This window comes from Lissotriton vulgaris, chromosome 2_1, assembly GCF_964263255.1.
Source record: "Lissotriton vulgaris chromosome 2_1, aLisVul1.2, whole genome shotgun sequence".
Taxonomy (NCBI): domain Eukaryota; kingdom Metazoa; phylum Chordata; class Amphibia; order Caudata; family Salamandridae; genus Lissotriton; species Lissotriton vulgaris.
The window spans coordinates 1,400,536,899-1,400,558,896 of NC_141687.1; positions in this window are offsets into that span (position 1 = coordinate 1,400,536,899).

The window sequence follows — 21,998 nt, forward strand, 5'->3', positions numbered from 1 at the left end:
CCTCTGTTATTTCTGCCAGAGAAAAATGTAATGAACATGGCTCAACAGGGTGACAAAAGGCCTGAGCTGTGACCCTGAGCTGAGCCAGAGAAATATGACAATTCTGGATGACCCATAACATGTTTATGCGTGTATGTATGGCCTGCAAGTATGAGCTGGGCACATGCTTTCCACCCCAGTTTCATACCTCACAGGACGTTGTAGACCTAAGGGAAGTGAAAATTCAACTCTATGGCAGATTTACCCCTATATCTCTAGCTGCATGTCATTGCACACCAAACAGTAAATCATACTGGCTTTCCCAATGAGTGCCCAATAACACCATAAGGCCTTCCCAGGTCATTATCTAATCTGCAGAGTAGCTTAGGTGCCAGTCTACCTGTGCTCAATTACCAGGCTGTGCACGATGGTAGTCTCAAACATGCAGCCCACACATGTGTACACGCATGTGTACATGCAGGTGCACACATGCAACCAGCCAAGTGACCCTTACACAAGCTTATCGCAGCGGCCTTATCTTAAAAGGCAGAAAATGGCGGTGAGCATGTGCAATAGATTTACTGTGCGAATACTGTGAGCGAGACACATGTAGCAAGACTCACCCCACAGTAAAACGTTTAAAACTGTGTGATCCAAAACACAAAGCAACAGGGCATACTAAATGGATGGAACCAATGTTGTGACATTCACCCTGATAAGGATTGTTAATATTTGTTGGAGTGTGCACTTACCCCCTTCAACGAATACAATGGGAAGTTCTGAAGCAAGCACATTTTTATTTTACGTAGAGTACTAAGAATTGGTGTGCTTATCTGGTAATCTGTAAATAACGCCCTTTTGCCACAAGAGACGTGTTAAGAACGGGATCCAGTCAATTGCAGCTGTAGCATGCAAGGAAGAAAAAAAGGCACCAGCTTCTTTTCACAATGCACAAGTTTATGTCTGTTGCTCCCAACTCTCAAATTGCTCACTTTTTATTTCAGCATTGCAGTCTCCTTGTTTGAAGTTCCATTGACCTAGATTTTTGTTGTACTGTGACCGCTGGTTGTTAAATTTTGAAATCATTCCTTCATTTTTTTTTTAATCTCAGGATTAGGAAGGGGATGAGTATTTGGTCAGTCCATGATATTCAGCAGTATTACAGGCAATATGAGCTCAAAAAAGACAACTGACAGTGAAGAAAATGGTGGCAAACAAAGTGATATGTATTTAATATGGCATCAGCTGACTCTATTTATTGACAAAGAGTATGAAGCTCAAAAACCCTTTCCCATTTGCCTGCTCCACTACAAAAAAGAGCAGTTTCCCTGAAGTATCTAATGACTAGTAATGGGCAAATAGGTTTTTTGTTTTATGACACAATGTCAATTTTTATTATGTCTGACGAGAGTCAGGGAGTACTGCGCTGAGATTTTGTCAGTCAGAGCCTTTTACCACTGGTTTCCAGGAGCTTCACCTTACTATTCATGACATACTGCTCACCAGCTACATTGCTTTAGTACTTGAGGTGGTTGAGTTTAGCGATTCAGTACTCAACAAATCCACTAACATGCATTAATGAATCAATGTTCAGCAATTGATTAGTCTTTGAAAAGAAGAACTACTTTACTACATCAAACACAAATCAATGCTGTACTTAAAATTTCAGGTGGCAACAAATTGTACTAGATGTTGTTGAAATACTCATTGATTACTGGGGATACAACCTAGGTGCTACTTGCAGGACATCGGCTAATGGTACCCTTCATACAAAAACTCCTGAACATTCACTTTCTTTCTTCCTAGGGAATCAGGAACACTATGGGCCTTATTACGATGTTGGTGAAATTGACACCAAAATGCCATCGGTGTCGGTCCTACTGACATCTATGTCTGCGGTCAGACTTCCGCATTACGATGCGGTCGGTCGGACCGCACTGCTCAAGAAACCAACGACTCAAGGAGCCCAACGGGTGATTGGTTGGATTGCATTCCCCGCAATGGAGGCAGTGTCTTCTCAAGCACTGCAGTGAGAATTAAGATCCACCTTTCCGCCAGCTATTTCCTGTTGGTTCGTCTGTTGTAAAAAGGCTGTCGGAAAGGTTTTTTTGGGGCCTCTAGCAGGCGCCCTGTCCTCCGTGGCCCTCTGCTATGGGCCCTGGGGGGCATTGCATGGTGCCTGCACAAGGTGCAGGGATGTTTAAAACTGTCTTTTGGCATTGGTGCTTGTGCTAAAGCCCTTTTCTGGGCCCCAGCACAAGCCTTAATGCAAAGAGGTATGATTCCGACCGCCTCTACAGTGATCCCATCCTAATTTGGAGGTCGGGACTGCTGACAACCTGCGGCCGGTCCCTTTACCACAACGATGCCGGTCAGACGCTCGTCAAACCTGCATCGTAATCGGGCCCTATGTGTCTTTTGGGAGTTGGACCTGGGTGGAAGCAATGCCTGCAAATACTCCATCCCTGCCTCTATACATTTTCCACTTTGTATTTTTCCATGGTGGAAAAATACCTAGTTGCCCGTTATCAGGTTTTTCGTATTTTTGAATCCCATGCTTTATTGAAAATAACAATGTTGTTCGGACATCTAATAGTTGTTATTTTGTTTTTATCTTTAATTACATAGATTTGATAGATTTTAATGTTCTGTTTCTTTAATTAGTATCAAAAGAGAACACCTTGATTCATTTTTTCATTATCATTGTGGTTGTGACCAGGTATAACAACTTTAGGACGTCAGTTAAAATCTATAAAATTTATGTAATTAAAGATAAAAACGAAATAACAACTATTGGATGTCCGAAGAACATTGTCATTCTCAATAAAGCATGGGATTGAAAAATATAAAAAGAAAGTGAACGTACTAACGTCTGAATAGAGAACAAAAAAAGAAAAATGCAAAAGGATGAGAATGCGCTGACAACAAAGAATATGAAGATCATTCAGCATGAAGTGTCGCAGGCAATACATGAACATCATTAAAACGTGAAAACCAGTAAAAGAATTGAATACTACATATCCCATAATGACTCCTAATGGGCAGTAATGGGAGAACTATAAAAGAGAAACACAAACATAGGACTCACATACCGCGAGCAAGACCTGTGGGGGTTGAAACGCGTTGGTGGTGGTTTGGTGATGACAATTGTACGTATTCAGTAAAAAAATTACTTGCAATCTCTGGTGTGCGGTTTCTTCCATGTGAAGAAGAATTTGGTGAAGAATTTAATACGGGGACTGGTCCGTCCTCGATACCAGCACCCGCAGTGACATAGCGCGCTTTCCTCTGGAACATTTGGTGTAGCATATACATATATATATATATATATATATATATATATATATATATATATATATATATTCAATGAAAAAACCATTGGTTTTAGGCCATATATAGTTAGGGATTTGCATTTAGAAAACCTTATTTTACTCGCACAAAACCATTGAAATTCCATATATAGTTATAAGCGCTAACTATATATCGCGCACCCGCAATCCACTGCTGATGATGTCACATATTACATCATTCATGACATGGTTAGTGACATCACTGATGACATCACTGATGACATCTCAAATGACATCACTGATGACATCACTGATTACAACATCCAGTGACTGTATGTTTCTGTAAAGTTAAAATATGTTTTACATATTGATGAATGTGTGGATATATAAGTGTCTGGATGAAGGATTTACTAGGTGCATGACTGACTGATTGAGTGAGTGATTAAATGTGTCTCACTGAGTGCATGGGTTAGTGACTAAACTGTTTTAATTTGTGCATCATTATATCTGTTGTTCTACAAACTGCTGCATATGTTGATCAGTAGCTATATGAGTAACTGTATGGGTTGATTGGTTGTCCAAGTATTTGTATGGGAAACTGAGTGTGTGTGTATGGGTGGCTGGAAGGTGTGTGACTCTGTACATAGATGTGTGAGTAGTTGATTCACTATATGTATAGATTCAAAACTGCATGTGGAAACAGCTGTATGGGCGGTTGACTGTGCATGAGTGTATTAGTGAGTGAATGGATATCTCAGTGCTACATGTCAAATTAAGTACATATGTAAAACACAGTACATGTGAGAGTTGACATCTATAAATAACTGTGCAGAACAGCTAATGAATGTGTGAGTGGCTGTATGGATCATTGTGAACATGTATCAGAGATTGTATAAGAGAGTAAAGTAAATATGTGTTAGTATATGTTTGAATAAGTAAGGTGTGTATAACTGTATAGTTGAGAAAATGGAGGTGTGATTGATTTTTGGCATAACTGACTAGGTGTGTGAGTAACTCCATGGATGAGTGACTGTCTGTTTACACTGATTGTATCTAAGGTTATATTAGAGTCTGAAGAGGTTCATGGTATTATCACATGAATGATATCATCAGTGATGTGATCAGTCATGTCAAATGAGATGTTATCAGTGATGTCATCAGTGATGTCATTTGAGATGTCATCAGTGATGTCATCAGTGATGTCACTAACCATGTCATGAATGATGTAATATGTGACATCATCAGCAGTGGATTGCGGGTGCGCGATATATAGTTAGCGCTTATAACTATATATGGAATTTCAATGGTTTTGTGCGAGTAAAATAAGGTTTTCTAAATGCAAATCCCTAACTATATATGGCCTAAAACCAATGGTTTTTTCATTGAATATTCAAGGTTTTGTAAATGCAAATTCCTAACTATATATGGAGTATAACCTATGTTTTTTTCTGTGAATTTCAATGGTTTTTTAATAGCAAACATCAAAAGCTGTCAAATGTCAAGTACGTGATAGGTAAAAACGTTTTCGTGTTTATGCACGCTGATGTGCTTTGAACGCTGCCCCCCCCCCCCCACTCCCCTCTTTTCTCTTAGTAGTACTCTCTCTTTGCAGATAGTGAACGGTAGTTAACGCAGACCTTTACCCCTGTTGTAATCCGTCGTACCTGCTTGTCTCTCCATTTGATTGATTATTATCCAAGCATTTACTGTTTTACAATTGGTTCTCTTTGGATCATTCTCTATTTACAAACAAGCACAAAGTCGCAATACTCTGTTTAGTCTTTGCAGATAGTGAAAAATCGTGTAAAAAAATAAAAGTAATCGAGCAAAATCAGTAGACCACTAATTCGATCTCTTTTTAACCTCGGTAAAATACAAACATTAGGAATAACCCTTCATGAGAAATACGAAAATAGTGAAATGAATTGAGCTCCACACCATGAGGGCTGCAAAACAGCTCGACTCCGCCACCCACACCGCCAAAAATAACGGCAAACCCTATGCAAATATTATAAATATACACAACACACCACCAAAGAAACAGAATAAAACATTTTATTAAATAACTATTTACATAACTATTTTATACTTTTTATTGCCCGATCCGGCTAGCTCAATCGATCGAGCATGAAAGTCATGCACTGATAACAAGCGTTGAGAGTTTGTAGAATGATGTCTTCAGATTTTCCACATACAGTGTAGTGGCGCGAACTGGCAGGGGGCGTTTGGATTCTACCCCTTCTCCAAATAAGATTTTCATACGTGAATGTTCGTTCATGCTTTTTGTCCCAGAGTTGCTTCCATGTCACTGCCTTACATAAATGGCATAAGTCCTGGTTATTGAGTGCCATACTTCAGAGTTCTAAGCAGTTCTTGTAACACTGTTTAAACCTTATTTGCACCTGCTGCAGCTTCACTATTCAAAGTAGTGGGGTCCATTTGTGGACCTGACTGCATTGGAAAACAATGTGATACGGTGCCTCCCTAAACCGCTTGACGGAGGCTCCCGAGGGGCGGTGAGATGGCGCGGACTGAGAGGGGGCGCTTGGCTCCTGCCCCCTCCCCAAGTCGTGTTGCCCTGGTGAGGCCTGAGATCGCCCCCGGCATAGGTGGCCGGCTCCCGGGGTCCGGCGGAATTTTTTCCCTTTTGAAGAATCTTTCATTCTGGACCTTGTCCCACAATCCGTTTCACCTGAAGACACGCTGTCGCAGGGCGCCCCTTTACCGTTTTAGTTGCCATTCCGCCCGCTTTTGGTACTCTGTGCCTCTTCCGCCATTCAGCTGTTTACCGCTCGCTCTTGCGACTACAACGTCTCGCTCACCATGTAGTTGAGTTGCTCCCGCTCTTAAGATTTGACCGAACTTTTTGGACTGCTGAAAGCGGTGGAATTCCGACCGCTGGTTGGTGGAGACATTTTGACTATATTCTGCACCTGCATTGTCGCGTAATGCGTCATATGACGCGACGCGTTAGCGCACCCGGATGTGCTCCGGTGCGCAAGACGCAGCTTCCCGGAAACGATCCAGAGCGCGCCGCGCAGCGCGTAACGTAAGCATAACAGGTCATGTGACTTGTTAATAAAACTTTTCATTGGTTCATTTTACTTTTCTTTTCCTAATTATGTAAGACTAGGTCATGTGACCTAAAAATAACACTTTTCATTGGATTAAAACATTTTTTTTCCCCAAACGATAAAAGCCCCACCTTGTTTCTGGATGTTTCAGACTGAAGCTGGCGTCACCATGAGAGCACCACCATCTCGTAGCTCCGTCGTGGCCATTCCGCAAGCAATCATGGCAGCCGCTCCCCACCGGAAGCCTGCGGGAGTCGAGGGCCCCCAAGACTTTTGTACAATCTTCAAGGCTGAGGGGACGCTTTCGAGAATGGAACCCAAGCCCTGGCAGACAAGCGTCCGAGTTCCAAGGTGTCCCAGGGCCATTTTACTGGACCAGGCCCAAATCCGAAGAGCCGGCCGCCATTTTAAGAGTCCTGTGGAAGCCGCCTACCGCTGCACCGCAAGAGTGGGAGCAACTCAACTACATGGTGAGCGAGACGCTGTAGCCGTAAGAGCGGGCGGTAAACAGCTGAATGGCGGATGAGGCACAGTGTAGCAAAAGCGGGCGGAATGGCGACTGAAACGATAAAGGGGCGCCCCACTACAGCAGACAAGCCTCCGCCATGTGCTTCAAAACTGCATATGTATCTCGTGATATCAAGGTTGGGCAACCAGTACACAACAAGCAGTTACGAGTCCCATTTACACCGGCGCCATTTTGGGCGCGGCCGGGCAGGTCCAGGATCTACTGAAACATAAAAAATGAGGCTGACGTCTCTGAAGCAGTTCACGAACAGCAGGACATAGCAAATAAACATGAACTCTCTAAAGCTGTTAACTCACTGCAGAACAAAACAAGTGAACCTGAAACCTCTGGAATAATTGTCGCTCAAAAGAACAACACACAAAACTCAGTAGAGCCTGAAGAAAAAAAACCAGAAGGGCACTGTAGTTTCAGACACACTTAACACTAATGACGAAACAAAGATATCGTCTGTTTATAAAGCAGTTATCATCTTGACAGAATTGACAAAGAAGTGTACAGACACCAATGCATCAGCATTCTCGGAGATAACATCTTAAGGAACAAAGAAAGACCTGTTCACTCTTGACACCCCAGGTGCTGTGTATATTGCACTATAGTGCTGCATCGACAAAACGGGCAACCCTATTGATGTGGATTTTTCATTATTGATTATTGTAAAGAAATGGCGACTCCCCCCTTTAGCAGATTAGCTAAATGTTTGCGTAATTTAGACATAAAAGTTATATTATTGTTGTTGTTGTTGTTATCGTTATAGTTCTGGTTAATTTAAAAAAATGGTTAAATATATTTACAGTTTTTGTTGCGTTCGTTATATTTAAATATTAATAAAGTTTTAAAATGTAACTGTCTTGGAGTACTATATTTTTTTAAAAAATCGGGTGAATGGGGCCTTGAATCGGGTTATTGTCATGTGTGGGCTTTGCAAGTGTACTGCTACAAGATCGGACATTTCAAACTCAAATGCACGTTCATTTTCTTACCTTTCCGAAACATGGAGCGCAATAGCAGGCAGAGAAAGGGTGATGCACGTGTTGAACACTGCCTGGCCTGCAAATTGTGCCAGTGCCCCCCCCGCCCCGAGTACTTCACAAATCTTTAAAAGACCATGCGCTTGTTCAATGGGAAGTGGATAACATGGCTAAGAGCATTTGCTGACTAATGCATGAATATCGCTGACTTCTCAGCGATATTCATGCATTGCGGCCGTTTTTTATCGCATTTGCGATAAACCTTGCTAATAGCAAGGTTTATGTGCGATAAAATTCGCCGAAGTGCGGCGATAATTATTGTCTCTAAACAAGTTAGAGACAAAAATTACCGCTAGTTGTTGGAAATATGCCCCCGGGTTTTTCCTTGCAGGAATCGAGAAGCGAAAGACTAGCACTGAAATCAGTAGTCTCACACCTGAATCGGGAGGGTTGGCATGTCTGGATACTCTACAGCTGGAGCCATACACTACATCTGCAGGGCTAGGTGATAGCCTAGGTCCGGCCTGGACAATCGGACACAGAGGAAGAGAAGTGTCAGAGGGTGCGGTAGTGAATAGGGTGAAAGGGAGGTGTCGAACGGGCACAGGGTGTGATTCTCAGAGAAGAGCAGCGCAGATGGGGGAAGTATATGGCCCATGCATGAGAGAGAGAGAGCGGGGGTGACCATTGCGTGGGGGAGATGCGTGCGAGGGTGGGGAGCCATGCTGAGAATCGACGGCGTGCAGAGAGTGGGTCTGGTCAAGGCATCTAAAATATCTGCCGTGCACGACAAAATTGTGGCATTGGACAAAAACGCAAGATGGCGCAGACAATGTTTATCAATAAGGATTCATTTATAACAAAATATTTACTCGCAGTGACAAAATGGTGTTCAACACTTCCTGATTTCCATCGAATCGAACGTTAACAAACGTCACGCAGCAAAAAAAAAAAAAAAAAAAAAAAAAACCACGCACAGAGCGGTTTTTAGCCATGTTATCCAATGGAAGGTGGATAACATGGCTAAGAGCATTTGCTGGATAATGCATGAATATCGCTGACTTTTCAGCGATATTCATGCATTGTGGCCGATGTGCGGCGATAATTTTTGACTCTAAACAATTAAAACGAAGCACAAAATGGCGAATTCCCGTTTCGCTACCAGTTTGCGGCCCAGTTCGCGGCCCGTGAAGCGCTTCTACCGTGAAAAATAATTTTTTTTTTATTTTCCCCACGGGACCCTTTAATAACCCCAACAACATTCCTAGGGGGTCAAGAGGGGTATACCTTGCCCCCTTTCAATAAATTCCCCCTTCGTTTTTCACCTCTTCTTCTCTCTCGATCCTACCGAGAGATAAGATGGCGGCCGCTCCGGACTATTTAGAATGTTGACAGACACCGGAGAGCCAATCAGCTTTCTGTTATCCAATGGAAGGTGGATAACATGGCTAAGAGCATTTGCTCGATAATGCATGAATATCGCTGACTTTTCAACGATATTCATGCATTGTGGCCGATGTGCGGCGATAATTTTTGTCTCTAAACAATTAAAACGAAGCACAAAATGGCGAATTCCCGTTTCGCTACCAGTTTGCGGCCCAGTTCGCGGCCCGGGAAACGCTTCTACCGTGAAAAATCATTCTTTTTTATTTTCCCCACGGGACCCTTTAATAACCCCAACAACAATCCTAGGGGGTCAAGAGGGGTATACCTTGCACCCTTTCAATAAATTCCCCCTTCGTTTTTCACCTCTTCTCTCTCGATCCTACCGAGAGATAAGATGGCGTCCGCTCCGGACTGTTTAGAATGTTGACAGACACCGGAGAGCCAATCAGCTTTCTGCGCGCAAAGTTCCGTTTCGCGAAAAGTAAGCGGACCGGATCGCTGCCCAGAGCGCTGTTACAGATATATATCTTGGTTTGAACGTTAATTTCTCAAAAACTACTGGAGCACATATATTGAGACCTAGCAAAGGCACATCGGGCTAACAGTCCCTACAATTTTGCCAAGTTTCGTGCAAATCCATTCAGCCGTTCGAGCTAAAAGTGAGTCCAACCGCCCTATGGAAAAATGAATGGAAAAAACGCGTTTTGGGACCCCCCTTTTTTCTCAGCCCCCCCTTGACGAAACTCCACCAAATTTTCAGGGGCTGCTCAGAAACAAACTGTGCCATTTTCCTGAAAATTTCAGCCGATTCCGTCCTCAAACGCCAAAGTTATTAGGCATAGAATTTTCAGAAATCCCATAGGGAATTAATCCTAACTATATATACCTACTGGCTATTGCCAGTAGGTAATATATATATATATATATATATATATATATATATATATATATATATATATACTAGCAGCCCGTCCCGACGTTGTCCGGGTTCAAAAAGTAAACTGTGTAATCTTGTTGGCGAAAGGTCCCTCTAGTTAATGTTACTTGTGTTTCCTTGTTTGTCCTTGCCCCCCCCGTGAGAATGTTGTTGCTTCTGCCAAGACGATATTTTATGTAGCACTTGGTGGTGTTGGTGAGTGAAATATTTGTTTAAGCCCTTAAGTCAAGTTTTCTCCTTAGCGCCGCAATAAGTGGGAGTGTTACCGTGGTAACATAGATAGCGGCGAGTGAATGCATAGCTTTGTTCTTAGGTTTAGAACGCAAGTACTGTGGTGAACGCTGACTCGCTTAAGGGCCATGCGAAAGCCTGTTTTTTTTTATGTATGATATCTCCGTGCGATAAATATTGCAGCTTCAGAACGGCAGAACGCTTACTCACCTAAGCCGTGAAACGCCGTGTAAGTGGCACCTCTTTTGCTTGAGGTCATCCCTCTGTGACAAACATGAGCGTAACCAATGGTGAAATCGTTTATAAAATATTCCTCGCAAGGGTTGCATGTGTTATGCGAGTTATGTGGCTCAATTGGTCGGCTGAGAATGCAAGCCGCACCCCGTCCCTGATGTCAGTGTACAACGGTAATGCCCAGGTCAATGAATCTGCCTCCCCGAAGTGGGTGTGAGTGAATATTTAGCGTTTGCAATATGCTGCACTGTGATTATTGCGCTTTTGAAATACGCTGCATTGTGAGCACGAATGGTTGAAGTACTCTGCACTGTGAGCGCAAATGGTGTATTTTGGTTTTGCACCGTGACATCTCCTCGCATTCTCAATGTTCTCCTCGCACATCTAACGCCCACAACTTGCCTCTCTGAATGTTAACGCCCACATCTTATGCCCACATCTCACGGCCACCTCTCCTCTCTGTTTGGTTTTGCACCGTGAACTACAATGTTAACGCCCACATGTAACACCCACAACTTGCCTCTCTGAATGTTAACGCCCACACCTAACGCCCAGAAGGGACTACTTTACCACTGATGGTGCCCCCCTTTTTTAGTGTATATGGTGTCCATTTATATAGCCTATGTCCATCTCCTGGACCTCCCCTTTCCAACGCTGTATTGGGTGTTGTGATTGGTGGTGTACTGTTCGGGTTTACCTGGCTCAAAGGACACAGTTCTCTCTTTATAATAGTAGTATAGATATATATATATATATATATATATATGACACCAACTTCCTTCGTGAATTCCTTTGTAAACAAAGAGCGAAAGAACCGAGCCCAAACTCCGTTTTGCGTGTGAATTAGATTTATTAAGTCATAAATCGGCAGTCCTGCCCGACGCGTTTCGGAGCCCAGCTCCTTGGTCAAGGGTCATTGTTTTCTTGTTTCAATAAAGTATATATGAAAAAAATCTAAGTGTGGACATCACAGAAAATCGACATAAGCATAGGACTACTGCACCACATCAATAGGTAAGGAAACATGGGCGCCATTTTGTAGTATTACATTTCCTATTCCAAAGCAATGTTTCAATCTCATATTTGGTTAAACATCATTGCAATTCATTATATGGAATTAATTTAAGCAAATACTATGACCAATGTAAATTAATATACTTTACATTAAGAGTTTGTTTCAAAACTTTTATTCGATTAGCATTTAGCAAAATCATAAAAAGTACATCTTAAAAATTACAGTACATGTTTAAATCACAATGTATGATACAGATAGGAACTGATTGACTTAAAAACTATGATAAAAGACAATAATGACAAATGATGTACAAAGAGGCAAAAAATCATTAGGACGGTAGCTCAAACTGTACAGCGGATTTTCAGACATGATTTCAAAAAGCAAGCTACACATTTAGCGGCATATTGTGAGTCTAACGACTGCAGGGCCAGGTAAGCAGGCCGACACGTTCTCAGGCCCATAGCACGGAGAAGGGGGATAGTCCAGCGCTTACGGGGTTGCTCGTAATAACGGCAGAACAATGTTACGTGTAATCTGGACTGAGGTGAAATTTCGTCACATGGACATTTAATCAATTCATGAGACCAGTTTTGCACAGTGGGGAAAGTAACAAGACGAAAGAAAGAATTAAAACGAAAACTTTTTAGAACAAATTTTTCATGATTGGATAGGAAGAAAGTTAAATATGGCTGGATGCCAGGGGAGGTCTGGACCATCAAGATCTGCGCATTAGTTGGTTTAATTACTACTTGAGAAAGTCGCAAATCTCTGAGATGGTTTAAACAGAGATTTTTCAGGGCACACCTGGAAATGTCTGATGTTGAGGTGGGCTCAGAGAAGTAAGATGTGCAGTTCAAATCCTTTAAAAAATTGGAGACATAAAGAAGCCAGGGTATTTTGCTCCAGCAGGCCAGGGATAAACAGTCGGTTATTAGTGAACGGGTTAAATGGCATTGCGGTTTATTCCAAATACGGTGCCATAAGAGAATCGGTTGACATCTGATGTTATCTGTTAAATAGATGATGCCGAGCTCGATATGGCAACCGTAAATTGAGGCGCTTTGTGGGAGTGCCAAGATGTATTTTAAAAACCCGTTTTGGACCTTTTGTAGGTCATCTACAGGAGCGTAGCCCCAGACACCTGCACCGTAAGTTGCTAAGCTATGACATTTAGCGTGATAAATTTTGAGCAACTCGGCTGGGCTGGTTTGCCCAATTTACTTGAAAAGGAAACAAGAGCAGAGGTTGCTTTCTGAAATAGTAACTTTTTAATAGACACTGCTTGTTTCCAGGATAGTTGGTCATCCATTAGAATACCTAAATAGGGATATTCCCTGGCATGTTTCAATCTAACTTGTTCGATAAAAACTGGTTTGGGGTTTCTCGCCTTGGGCCCGAAATGCATAACAAATGTTTTGCTTTTGTTTACTTTCAACCCCAGAGAAAGCATAAACTGGCAATATTTGTCTAGTTGTCTTTGTAACTGTATTAAAGTTCTTGCTAGGATGACAGAGTCGTCCGCATATAGTAGAGCGGGAATAGGGCGGTGTTTAATAGACGGAAGGTCCTGGCTCCCTATTAACATGGCCGATTCCAGCCCGTTGGTATGCAGATTGAATAAGAAGGGGGCCAGGACACAGCCCTGTCTGACTCCTTTGTTTACTGGAAATGAGGGAGATAATTCGCCTCCGATCCCATATCTCACGCAAGCGGTAGCATCAGAATAAAGCTTGCGGAGGAATTTTATAAGTGGGGGTCTACCCCTAGTTCACTGAGAATGAGCCACAGCCTAGAATGTATCATGCAGTCGAATGCTGCAGTGAGATCGACGTAAACTAGGTACAGATTACCTCCTTTTGCCCCTACGTACTTGCCTATTAAGAGGGTGAGATTCAGTGCCTGCTCAACAGTGCCAAGCCCCTCCTGGAATCCATACTGGAGATCAGTTAAGATGTTATTTCCCGTCGCCCAATCCTGAAGGCGTTCCAGGATCAGGCGGCATGCGACTTTCCCCAAGGAGTCCAGGAGGGAGATAGGCCTGTAACAGGCTGGGTTGTTGCGTTCACCCTTTTTAAAGATAGGAAGCAGAATAGAGGAAGACCAGGAATCTATTAGGCCTATCTTTGAGACTGCTGCCATTACCTGGGTGAGGAGGGGTGCCCAAAGATCTAAGTTATTTACAAAGATATTGAGTGGGACTCCGTCGGGCCGGGGGCCTTACCTAATTTGGAGGAGAGAGTTCAATTTTTAGAAAAATTACCCTTTTTCCAATTAATCAATTGGTTGTCAAAAATATTGATACTGTATATAATTGTCAATTCTGCCCCAGTGGGCTAATTCATTAACCATATATGCTTATTAACAGAATAAGAACTATTGTGTACAATTCTGCCCCAGTGGGCTGTTGTATATGGCAATACTGGCTTCCTCAATAGTGTCCATTTTACAGATGCTGGTGTCTCCATCTCTATGATAAAATATACATATATATAAAGTGAGTTCATAGTTTTCTTAAAAATGTCATACTAAACAAATAAAATCAATTCAGGCTACTTTACTTCATGTAACAGTTAACACGTTATCCTAGATGGACCGCAAGCTCTTCGTCCTTATTCAATCCTACAGGAAACATTGTTTCATATTTAAAAATCATTTTTGATTCCCTGCGTCTAAGTTCTTTCAGGCGATTCCCCCCTCTTTCATCCTTTGCAATTCGGTCTAATGCACAGAATTTAAGGAGATCAACATTTTTGTTATGCTTTTCCTTAAAATGCCGAGCTATCTGGTATTGTTTGTCCTCGTTGACGATAGCTCGTCTGTGCTCTAGAACCCGTTTCTAGACTTCATGTATAGTGCTGCCTATATAGATTTTTGGGCAGATCAGGGCATATACACAATAATCCGATTTGCATGATAGATGTTTGTCTATCACAAATGGTTTTTGGTGTGTCGACAGCTCAATTTGTTTCATATTGTTACTATACTTGCAGGATTTACAAGCTCTGCATGTGTAGAACCCTTTAATTGGTGTTTTGTTTTGCTTGTCCCGCACCTCACTGCTACACAACAGATCACCTAGAGCTTTGCATTTGCGATAGGTAATTTTGGGATTATCGCCTATCCATTTCTTTAGGGTATTGTCAGTTTGTGACACACTCCAGAACTTTTTCAAACAACGCAGCACCACCCAAGCTTGGCTGCTAAACGTTGTAATGAAATGTAATGGAGCGTTGACATCGACTTCCTCTCCTCTATCCACTAGCAGTTCTTTTCTATCTACCAGTAGAATTTTCTTGCATGCCTCTTTCACAATCTTTTCAGGGTACCCTCTTTTCATAAAACGTATGGACATGACCTCCATCTCTTCTAGGAAACCAGCTTCCTTGCTGCAATTACGTTTTGCACGTAACAGTTCTCCATAAGGAATACTGTTAACTAAATTCCTAGAGTGGCAGCTGTTAGAATGAAGCAGGCTATTCCCTGATGTTTCCTTTCTGAATAGCCTGCTTTCTAATTTCTTCTCATTCACAGAAATCTCCACATCTAAGAATTCAATTCTCTTCTTAGCCACTGTGCTCGTAAATTTGAGATTCAGCTCATTGTTATTTAGTGTATCAGTGAAGTTGAATGCTTCTTGTTCTGTGCCACGCCAGATACAAAAAATGTCATCTATGTATCTGGCCCAGAGGACAACGTCATGGGAAAAGGCATAGATCTTACTTACCACATGCTCCTCCCACCAGCCCAGGAATAATCCCGCGTAACTGGGGGCGAAGCATGTTCCCATTGCCGTCCCCTGGGTCTGACAATAGATGGAGTGATTGAATAGAAAAAAATTGTTGTTTAAACATGCCATCATCATGTCTAATAACATGTCCGTATGTTTGAGGTATGACACCTGTCTCTTTTTTAGATAGTATTTGCTGCCTTCTATACCCAGGGAGTGGGGTATGCATGTATATAGACTATTCACGTCTAGTGTTACTAGGCACATCCCCTCCTCCCACTCAATGGTATCAATTAATCTTAGGAAATGTCCTGTATCTTGTATGTACGATGGTAGCGATTGTACACAGGGTCTCTAAAAATGATCAATGTATTTGGACGTCATCTCAGATAGACTCCCTATAGAAGACACTATGGGTCGACCCGGCGGTACCTCTTTATTTTTATGGCGCTTTGGCAGTAAATACAGGGTGGGTAGCCTCAGATGGTCACAGTACAGAAATGTAAGTTCGTCATCAGAAATCAACATTTAATTTTTCCATCTTTTTAAGCAGTTCATATATTGTTCATTGCTTTGTTCATAACATTTCCTTGTTGTCTTACAGTAATTTTCCTTGTCACGCAACTATTTAAAACCCTCTTTTAGATACATTTTTAAGGGCCAGACAACAATATTCCCCCCTTTGTCTGATTTCTTTATGACTATTGAGGTATTATTCTTCAATTCCACAATAGCTTTGTTCTGTTCTACTGTGAGATTGTGGACAATTTTACTCTTGCTTTGATTACGTTTTTAAATTCATCCTTGACACCTTTCTCAAAAATGTCTATGGCATCGCAATGGATTTGAGGTAGAAATACAGATCGGGGTTTAAAGCTACTACCGCTTTGCTTTTCAATGATAAGCTGTTTTTTAGCTGCTACTATTGCTGGATCAATTTCATTAGTCTCCTCATTTCTTAACTCATGTAGCAGTTGTACAGTGGAGAAATCCCCAATTGTTAATTCACTAGGATCTCCCACATTATCCACCCCCTGTAATGATTTTTTATGCTCAAACCACTTCTTGAGCTTCAGTTTACGTGTGAATTGGAAGAGATCTATTCTCCCATCAGGGTAATCAAATTTGCTAGTCGGGCAGAAAGTTAACCCCAAAGAGAGTACATTAATCTGGGTATCAGTAAGTATAATGTCTGATAAATTTACCACAGTCAGCTCCTCCATTATTCCTTTGCTGCTTTTCCTCTCGTCATCATTCCCACAGACGGATTCGGATTCCATTGCTTTCCTGCGCCTCAACTTTTTCCTCCTCTGGCGCCTCGACCACATCCTTTGTTTGCTTGGGGTCCTGGACTTCCAGGATTTTGACCTTGTCTTGCCAATGCCATTAGGTCGAACTCCGTTAAAATTTGGGATTTTACTCCTGCTTGTCCACTTGTGCTTGCCTCATCTTCCACCCGACTGCTTGATGTTATTTGGTTACTCACTGTTTGTGACACGGGGTTTTCATGCTCCACAGTTTGTACTGTTATGACAGTCTCTACCGTACTACTATATATATATATATATATGCAAAAACAATCCGCTTCCATGAAAGAAGATAAGGGGACACGGCGGGACTGAGAATTCACCATTTATTAATTGGCATTACGCGTTTCGGCGGATTTGCCTCATCAGATGCCTCGGGTGCAGGAAGTCCATAGTTTCTCTTTTGAAGGTTGGCCCATCCCCCTAAAGTAGTGTTGGCCACTCTTCCATCACGTCAGAGACACTTGCGCTGCTCAGTGTTTATTTCCAAAGACTATAGCAACCAGCATGCAGTTTGTTCGTTTATGCAGTGCCTCCGTCAGCCCTATTTTTCAATGACTTCTAGTAAGGGGCTGATTAAAGATGCGATGAAGGTTGAACCCCTGTATTGCGCTGGGCTAACAACCAGTGTCCCAGTCCTCACTTCCAGCTGCTTGGTCCCCGTGTCTGCAGCGCGTCTGCCAGCGCGTCTGGAGACGCCAGTTTGCAGTAACCACGTCTGTCCATATTTGATGGATTGCCATTCGACAACAAATGCGCCGCTTCCCAGGGAATCAGCGGCGGTCCAGGTAAGTGCCACAGTACCTTGGTACACTGAAGGAAGGGTTTCCTTTGCGTAGCGGTGGCTCCTCACTAATATGCAAAAACAATCCGCTTCCATGAAAGAAGATAAGGGGACACGGCAGGACTGAGAATTCTCCATTTATTAATTGGCATTAAGCGTTTCGGCGTATTTGCCTCATCAGATGCCTCGGGTGCAGGAAGTCCATAGTTTCTCTTTTGAAGGTTGGCCCATCTCCCTAAAGTCCTACATCGCATCAGAGACACTTGCGCTGCTCAGTGTTTATTTCCAAAGACTACAGCAACCAGCATGCAGTTTGTTCGTTTATGCAGAGTGCCTCCGTCAGCCCTATTTTTCAATGACTTCTAGTAAGGGGCTGATGAAGGTTGAACCCCTGTATTGTGCTGGGCTATCAACCAGTGTCCCTGTCCTCACTTCCAGCTGCTTGATCCCCGTGTCTGAAGCGCGTTTGGAGACGCCAGTTTGCAGTAACCACGTCTGTCCATATTTGATGGATTGCCATTCGACAACAAATGCGCCGCTTTCCGGGGAATCAGCGGCGGTCCAGATAAGTGCCACAGTTCCTTGGAACACTGAAGGAAGGGTCCCCTTTGCGTAGTGGTGACTCCACGCTAATATGCAAAAACAATCCACTTCCATGAAAGAAGATAAGGGGACACGGTGGGACTGAGAATTCACCATTTATTAATTGGCATTACGCGTTTCGGTGGATTTGCCTCATCAGATGCCTCGGTGCATGAAGTCCATAGTTTCTCTTTTGAAGGTTGGCCCATCCCCCTAAAGTAGTGTTGGCCACTCCTCCATCGCATCAGAGACACTCGTGCTGCTCAGTGTTTATTTCCAAATGTAATGTAATGGTGTCTTGTAAAGCGCATATATCAACCCGCCATGGGGTATCTAAGTGCTGTAGACCGCTGGGGAACCCGTCCTGGCTTTCCCTGTGAGATGGTCCCTGCTGGGTATCTCCAAGGTGAAACCAGGCATCCCCGGCGTATGTGGGGGGCCGTTGTGGAGATAAGGCAAGCTAATGCCCAGAGTTGCCGAGTGTGATCCCTGGTTAGAGTAGGCACCAAGGCGAGAATTATCGAGTCCGCTGGCCCTGGTCCACGACCCTGCCGCGTCGGGAATGGAACCCTGGTCCCGGGCCGTCCTCTGCTTCAGGGTCTGCCGCCTCTAACCAGTGAGTCTAGACTACAGCAACCAGCATGCAGTTTGTTCATTAATGCAGAGTGCCTCCATCAGCCCTATATTTCAATGACTTCTAGTAAGGGGCTGATATAAGATGCGATGAAGGTTGAACCCCTGTATATATATATGATGTGAAGAACAAACATATACTTTTTAAATGTGAAGGAACATATAGTAGGAGGAACATATACATACCACTTACCTTCATGATACTTTGTCCAAGATATTTTTGTTGAAGGATATTTCATCCATGGTGTTCCAGCAGCATAGTCAGTGACCTACTTTCACCCTCTGTGCATAAAACACAGCTTTTCGTCCTTTGGGTCCCCGAAGTGTATGTTATACCACTCAGATGGTAATACTATACAAAAGCCAAACATATGATCAAATTATACAAAAGCATTTTTTAGCTGGGGAACATGGCGGCCGCTAATCCGTAACGGTCGCAAGCTCTCCTGCCTGGTCGATGGGCAAGCGTAGCTAGAGCTGTTGTTTGTATCTGAAATTTACGGAAACAAGGTCTCGGGTTCTGACGATTCTGAAAGCATTCTTTCTTCGGAGTTTGGGGCGTTTTTGGAGTATTTTCGAGTGGTTCGAGGAAAACTCACTCTGCAGCTTTCTTTTGGCGTTTTCTTTCCACAGACGAACCCTGACTATGCGGTGAACCGGTGCAGAGAGGCTGGGAGACGTCTGGACAGAAGCAGCAGCGCGGCTCGGTAAGAGCAGTCACGTGGCAGCGAGAATCGGGCACCCGCAAAGGGGGGTTGCCAGCACAGGGTTACCTCCCAATATTCAGGGGGTAAAAATAAAACCACCCAGAAAAGCTAATGCAGGGGACTCTGCACCAACTGCCATTACAAGGGCACAGGAGCCTTAAGAATGCGATAGGTGCGCCTACATCGATGACCCCGGTAAGAAGGTAAGAGCGGAAAGCTTTGGAGGAGGGCGCTATAGGGAGGGGGACTGCAACCTCTAGAAAAACCTCGTAGAAGAAGGGGAAGAAAGGCAAGAGGGAAGAGAGGCTGCAGGAGAAGCTAAAGAGTGGGTCGCTTAAGGAAATACCTAGTAGCAACATAATGAATAGATACACATTAAGGAATAGAGGGGTTTGGGGCGAGGAGGATCTCACTGTAAGCACAGTGTATCTAAAACCAAGAGTTCAATTGATTTCACCAATAATACCAATGGAGCCCAGTTTGGATAACTTGCCTACTCCTGCCCCTGTAGTGGAAGCACAAACAGGGGTGGCGATGAATCTTGGTTTGAGCCAAGGGCATAAACGCCACAAAAGCTCCATAGAAAAAGGGAAAGGAAAAGAAAAAAAGAAAGGGAAGCTCAAGAAAGTAATATTTACACCCTCTTGGCGCTCATACTTTAAAGCACAAACCCAGGAGTCAGGTACTAATATAAAAGTTAACCCAGGTAATCTAGAACCACGAAAATCTGGTAACGTCACACTGCAAAAGCAGGATTTGGTCAAGAATATGGATACAGCCATGACTATAGGCTCTCAGGAGAATCTTATTTTACAAATCCCCACAAAAAATAGTTTCGAGCAATTAGCGTATTTAGAAAATGCTTCTGATTCAGGTTCGGATAGAGTAAATCTCACAACTGTTTAGAGCCAAATTTCTTTACAATATCTCTCTGTACATTCACACAGGACAGTAGAATCAGGATCATCGTTGATACAGCCGGATCCACAAGATGTGGATAAGCTAATGATGAAAATGTTATCTGAAATAAGACAGAGGTTTGTCACGTCTGAAAATAATCAGCAAAAAATTCAGGGGCAGTATGAGTCAATGGAAGAGAAGATAAATGGCTTAGTGGAACGAGTGGGTGCCATGGAACAAGCGTATGGGCAGCTTTCAGCGAAGGTGGTGGGTAACCAGCTGGAGATTACGAAATTAAAAAAGAACGAGCAATTATTAAAAGTCAAGATAGAAGCCCTCGAAAACAATGCGAGACGCAATAACCTCAGAATCTTAAATGTCCCAGAGGGCTCGGAAGGGGGAGATATAAAGACCTTTATATTCACTATTATACTGGAGCAGAACAGGGACCTTGATCAAGCTTCATTGGAGGAAGACATACAGAGAGTTCACCAAGACCCCTTTGTAGCACGTACCGGCAGGAAGACAGTCAGAAGGATTTTGGTAAACTTGAGAACATATTCACTGAAGGAGAGGATTCTTTCAGGAGCATTAAAAGCAGTTTCCTATAAGAAGAACGACTGGTCATTTTGTATAAGGTCCGACATATCTCGTACGACATTGGACCGGCAATGGGAGCTTGGCAAATTTATTCAGGAACTTAGTGATCTTGGTGCGACAGCAAACATTAGTTTTCCCGCATCATTAAGAGTTATGAGGAACAATAAGATGCACAATTTCCGGGACCCAAATGATGTGAGAACCTTTATAGATCAGATCAGAGCACAATCACAATAAAAAGTGTATCTAGAAGTCCATCAAAAATGTAGGAGAGCTCAAATAGAGGTGTACTATTATACCTCAAGAAATTTGGGAGGGTTCCCCAGGGAGGGAGGGGTGGGTCACAGGTAACAACCTAAAATGTAAAAAAAAGCAAAAAGAAATATTTTCACATTGGGTAGGGGAGCATGTGGAAAAAAAAGTCCTCAAATGTTACTGTTTTTCTTCTGTTTTTTTGAGCTACCTGGAAAAATACTAGAGCAGTATTTACCGTAATGGCAGTCCTAACTAAATCTAGTTGTCTGAAAATTATGACATGGAATGTCAATTGTTTAAGGGTCCCATCTAGAAGACAACATTTTTTAGAGTATCTGAAGCTGTGTGACTCGGACATTATATTCCTTCAAGAGTCACATATTGTAAAAGATGAATGGCTAGAAATCTTAAAATGTTAGTCATGGATAGATCATTGTATATGCACCTCTCAAACAGTTACAGTAAAAGGAATCTTGGTTAAAAAAAGCCTGTCAGAGCATATTAGGAGAAACCCAGGTGGAACCATTAGGTAGATGGGTAATAGCAAAGGTTAAGGTTCAGGGCGTTTGGCTTGCATTGGTAGGCTACTATGGCCAAAATTTGGTATGAACCAGCTCACCTAAAAACACTATTTTTACGTTCACTCGAGGTAAATTAACCCCTTATTTTGCGAGGTGATTTTAATATTCCCTTGAATGTAGTACAGGATATAACTTCAAAGAGGGCGGCGTTGGCAGTATCAAAAATGAGAGCAACAGTAAAACAATGAATCCAAGACTTAGGACTCGTAGATATTTGGTCTCTAAGGAATTTCAAGGCGGGGTCAGAAGCAGGAAGATATACATTTCATAATAAAAAAC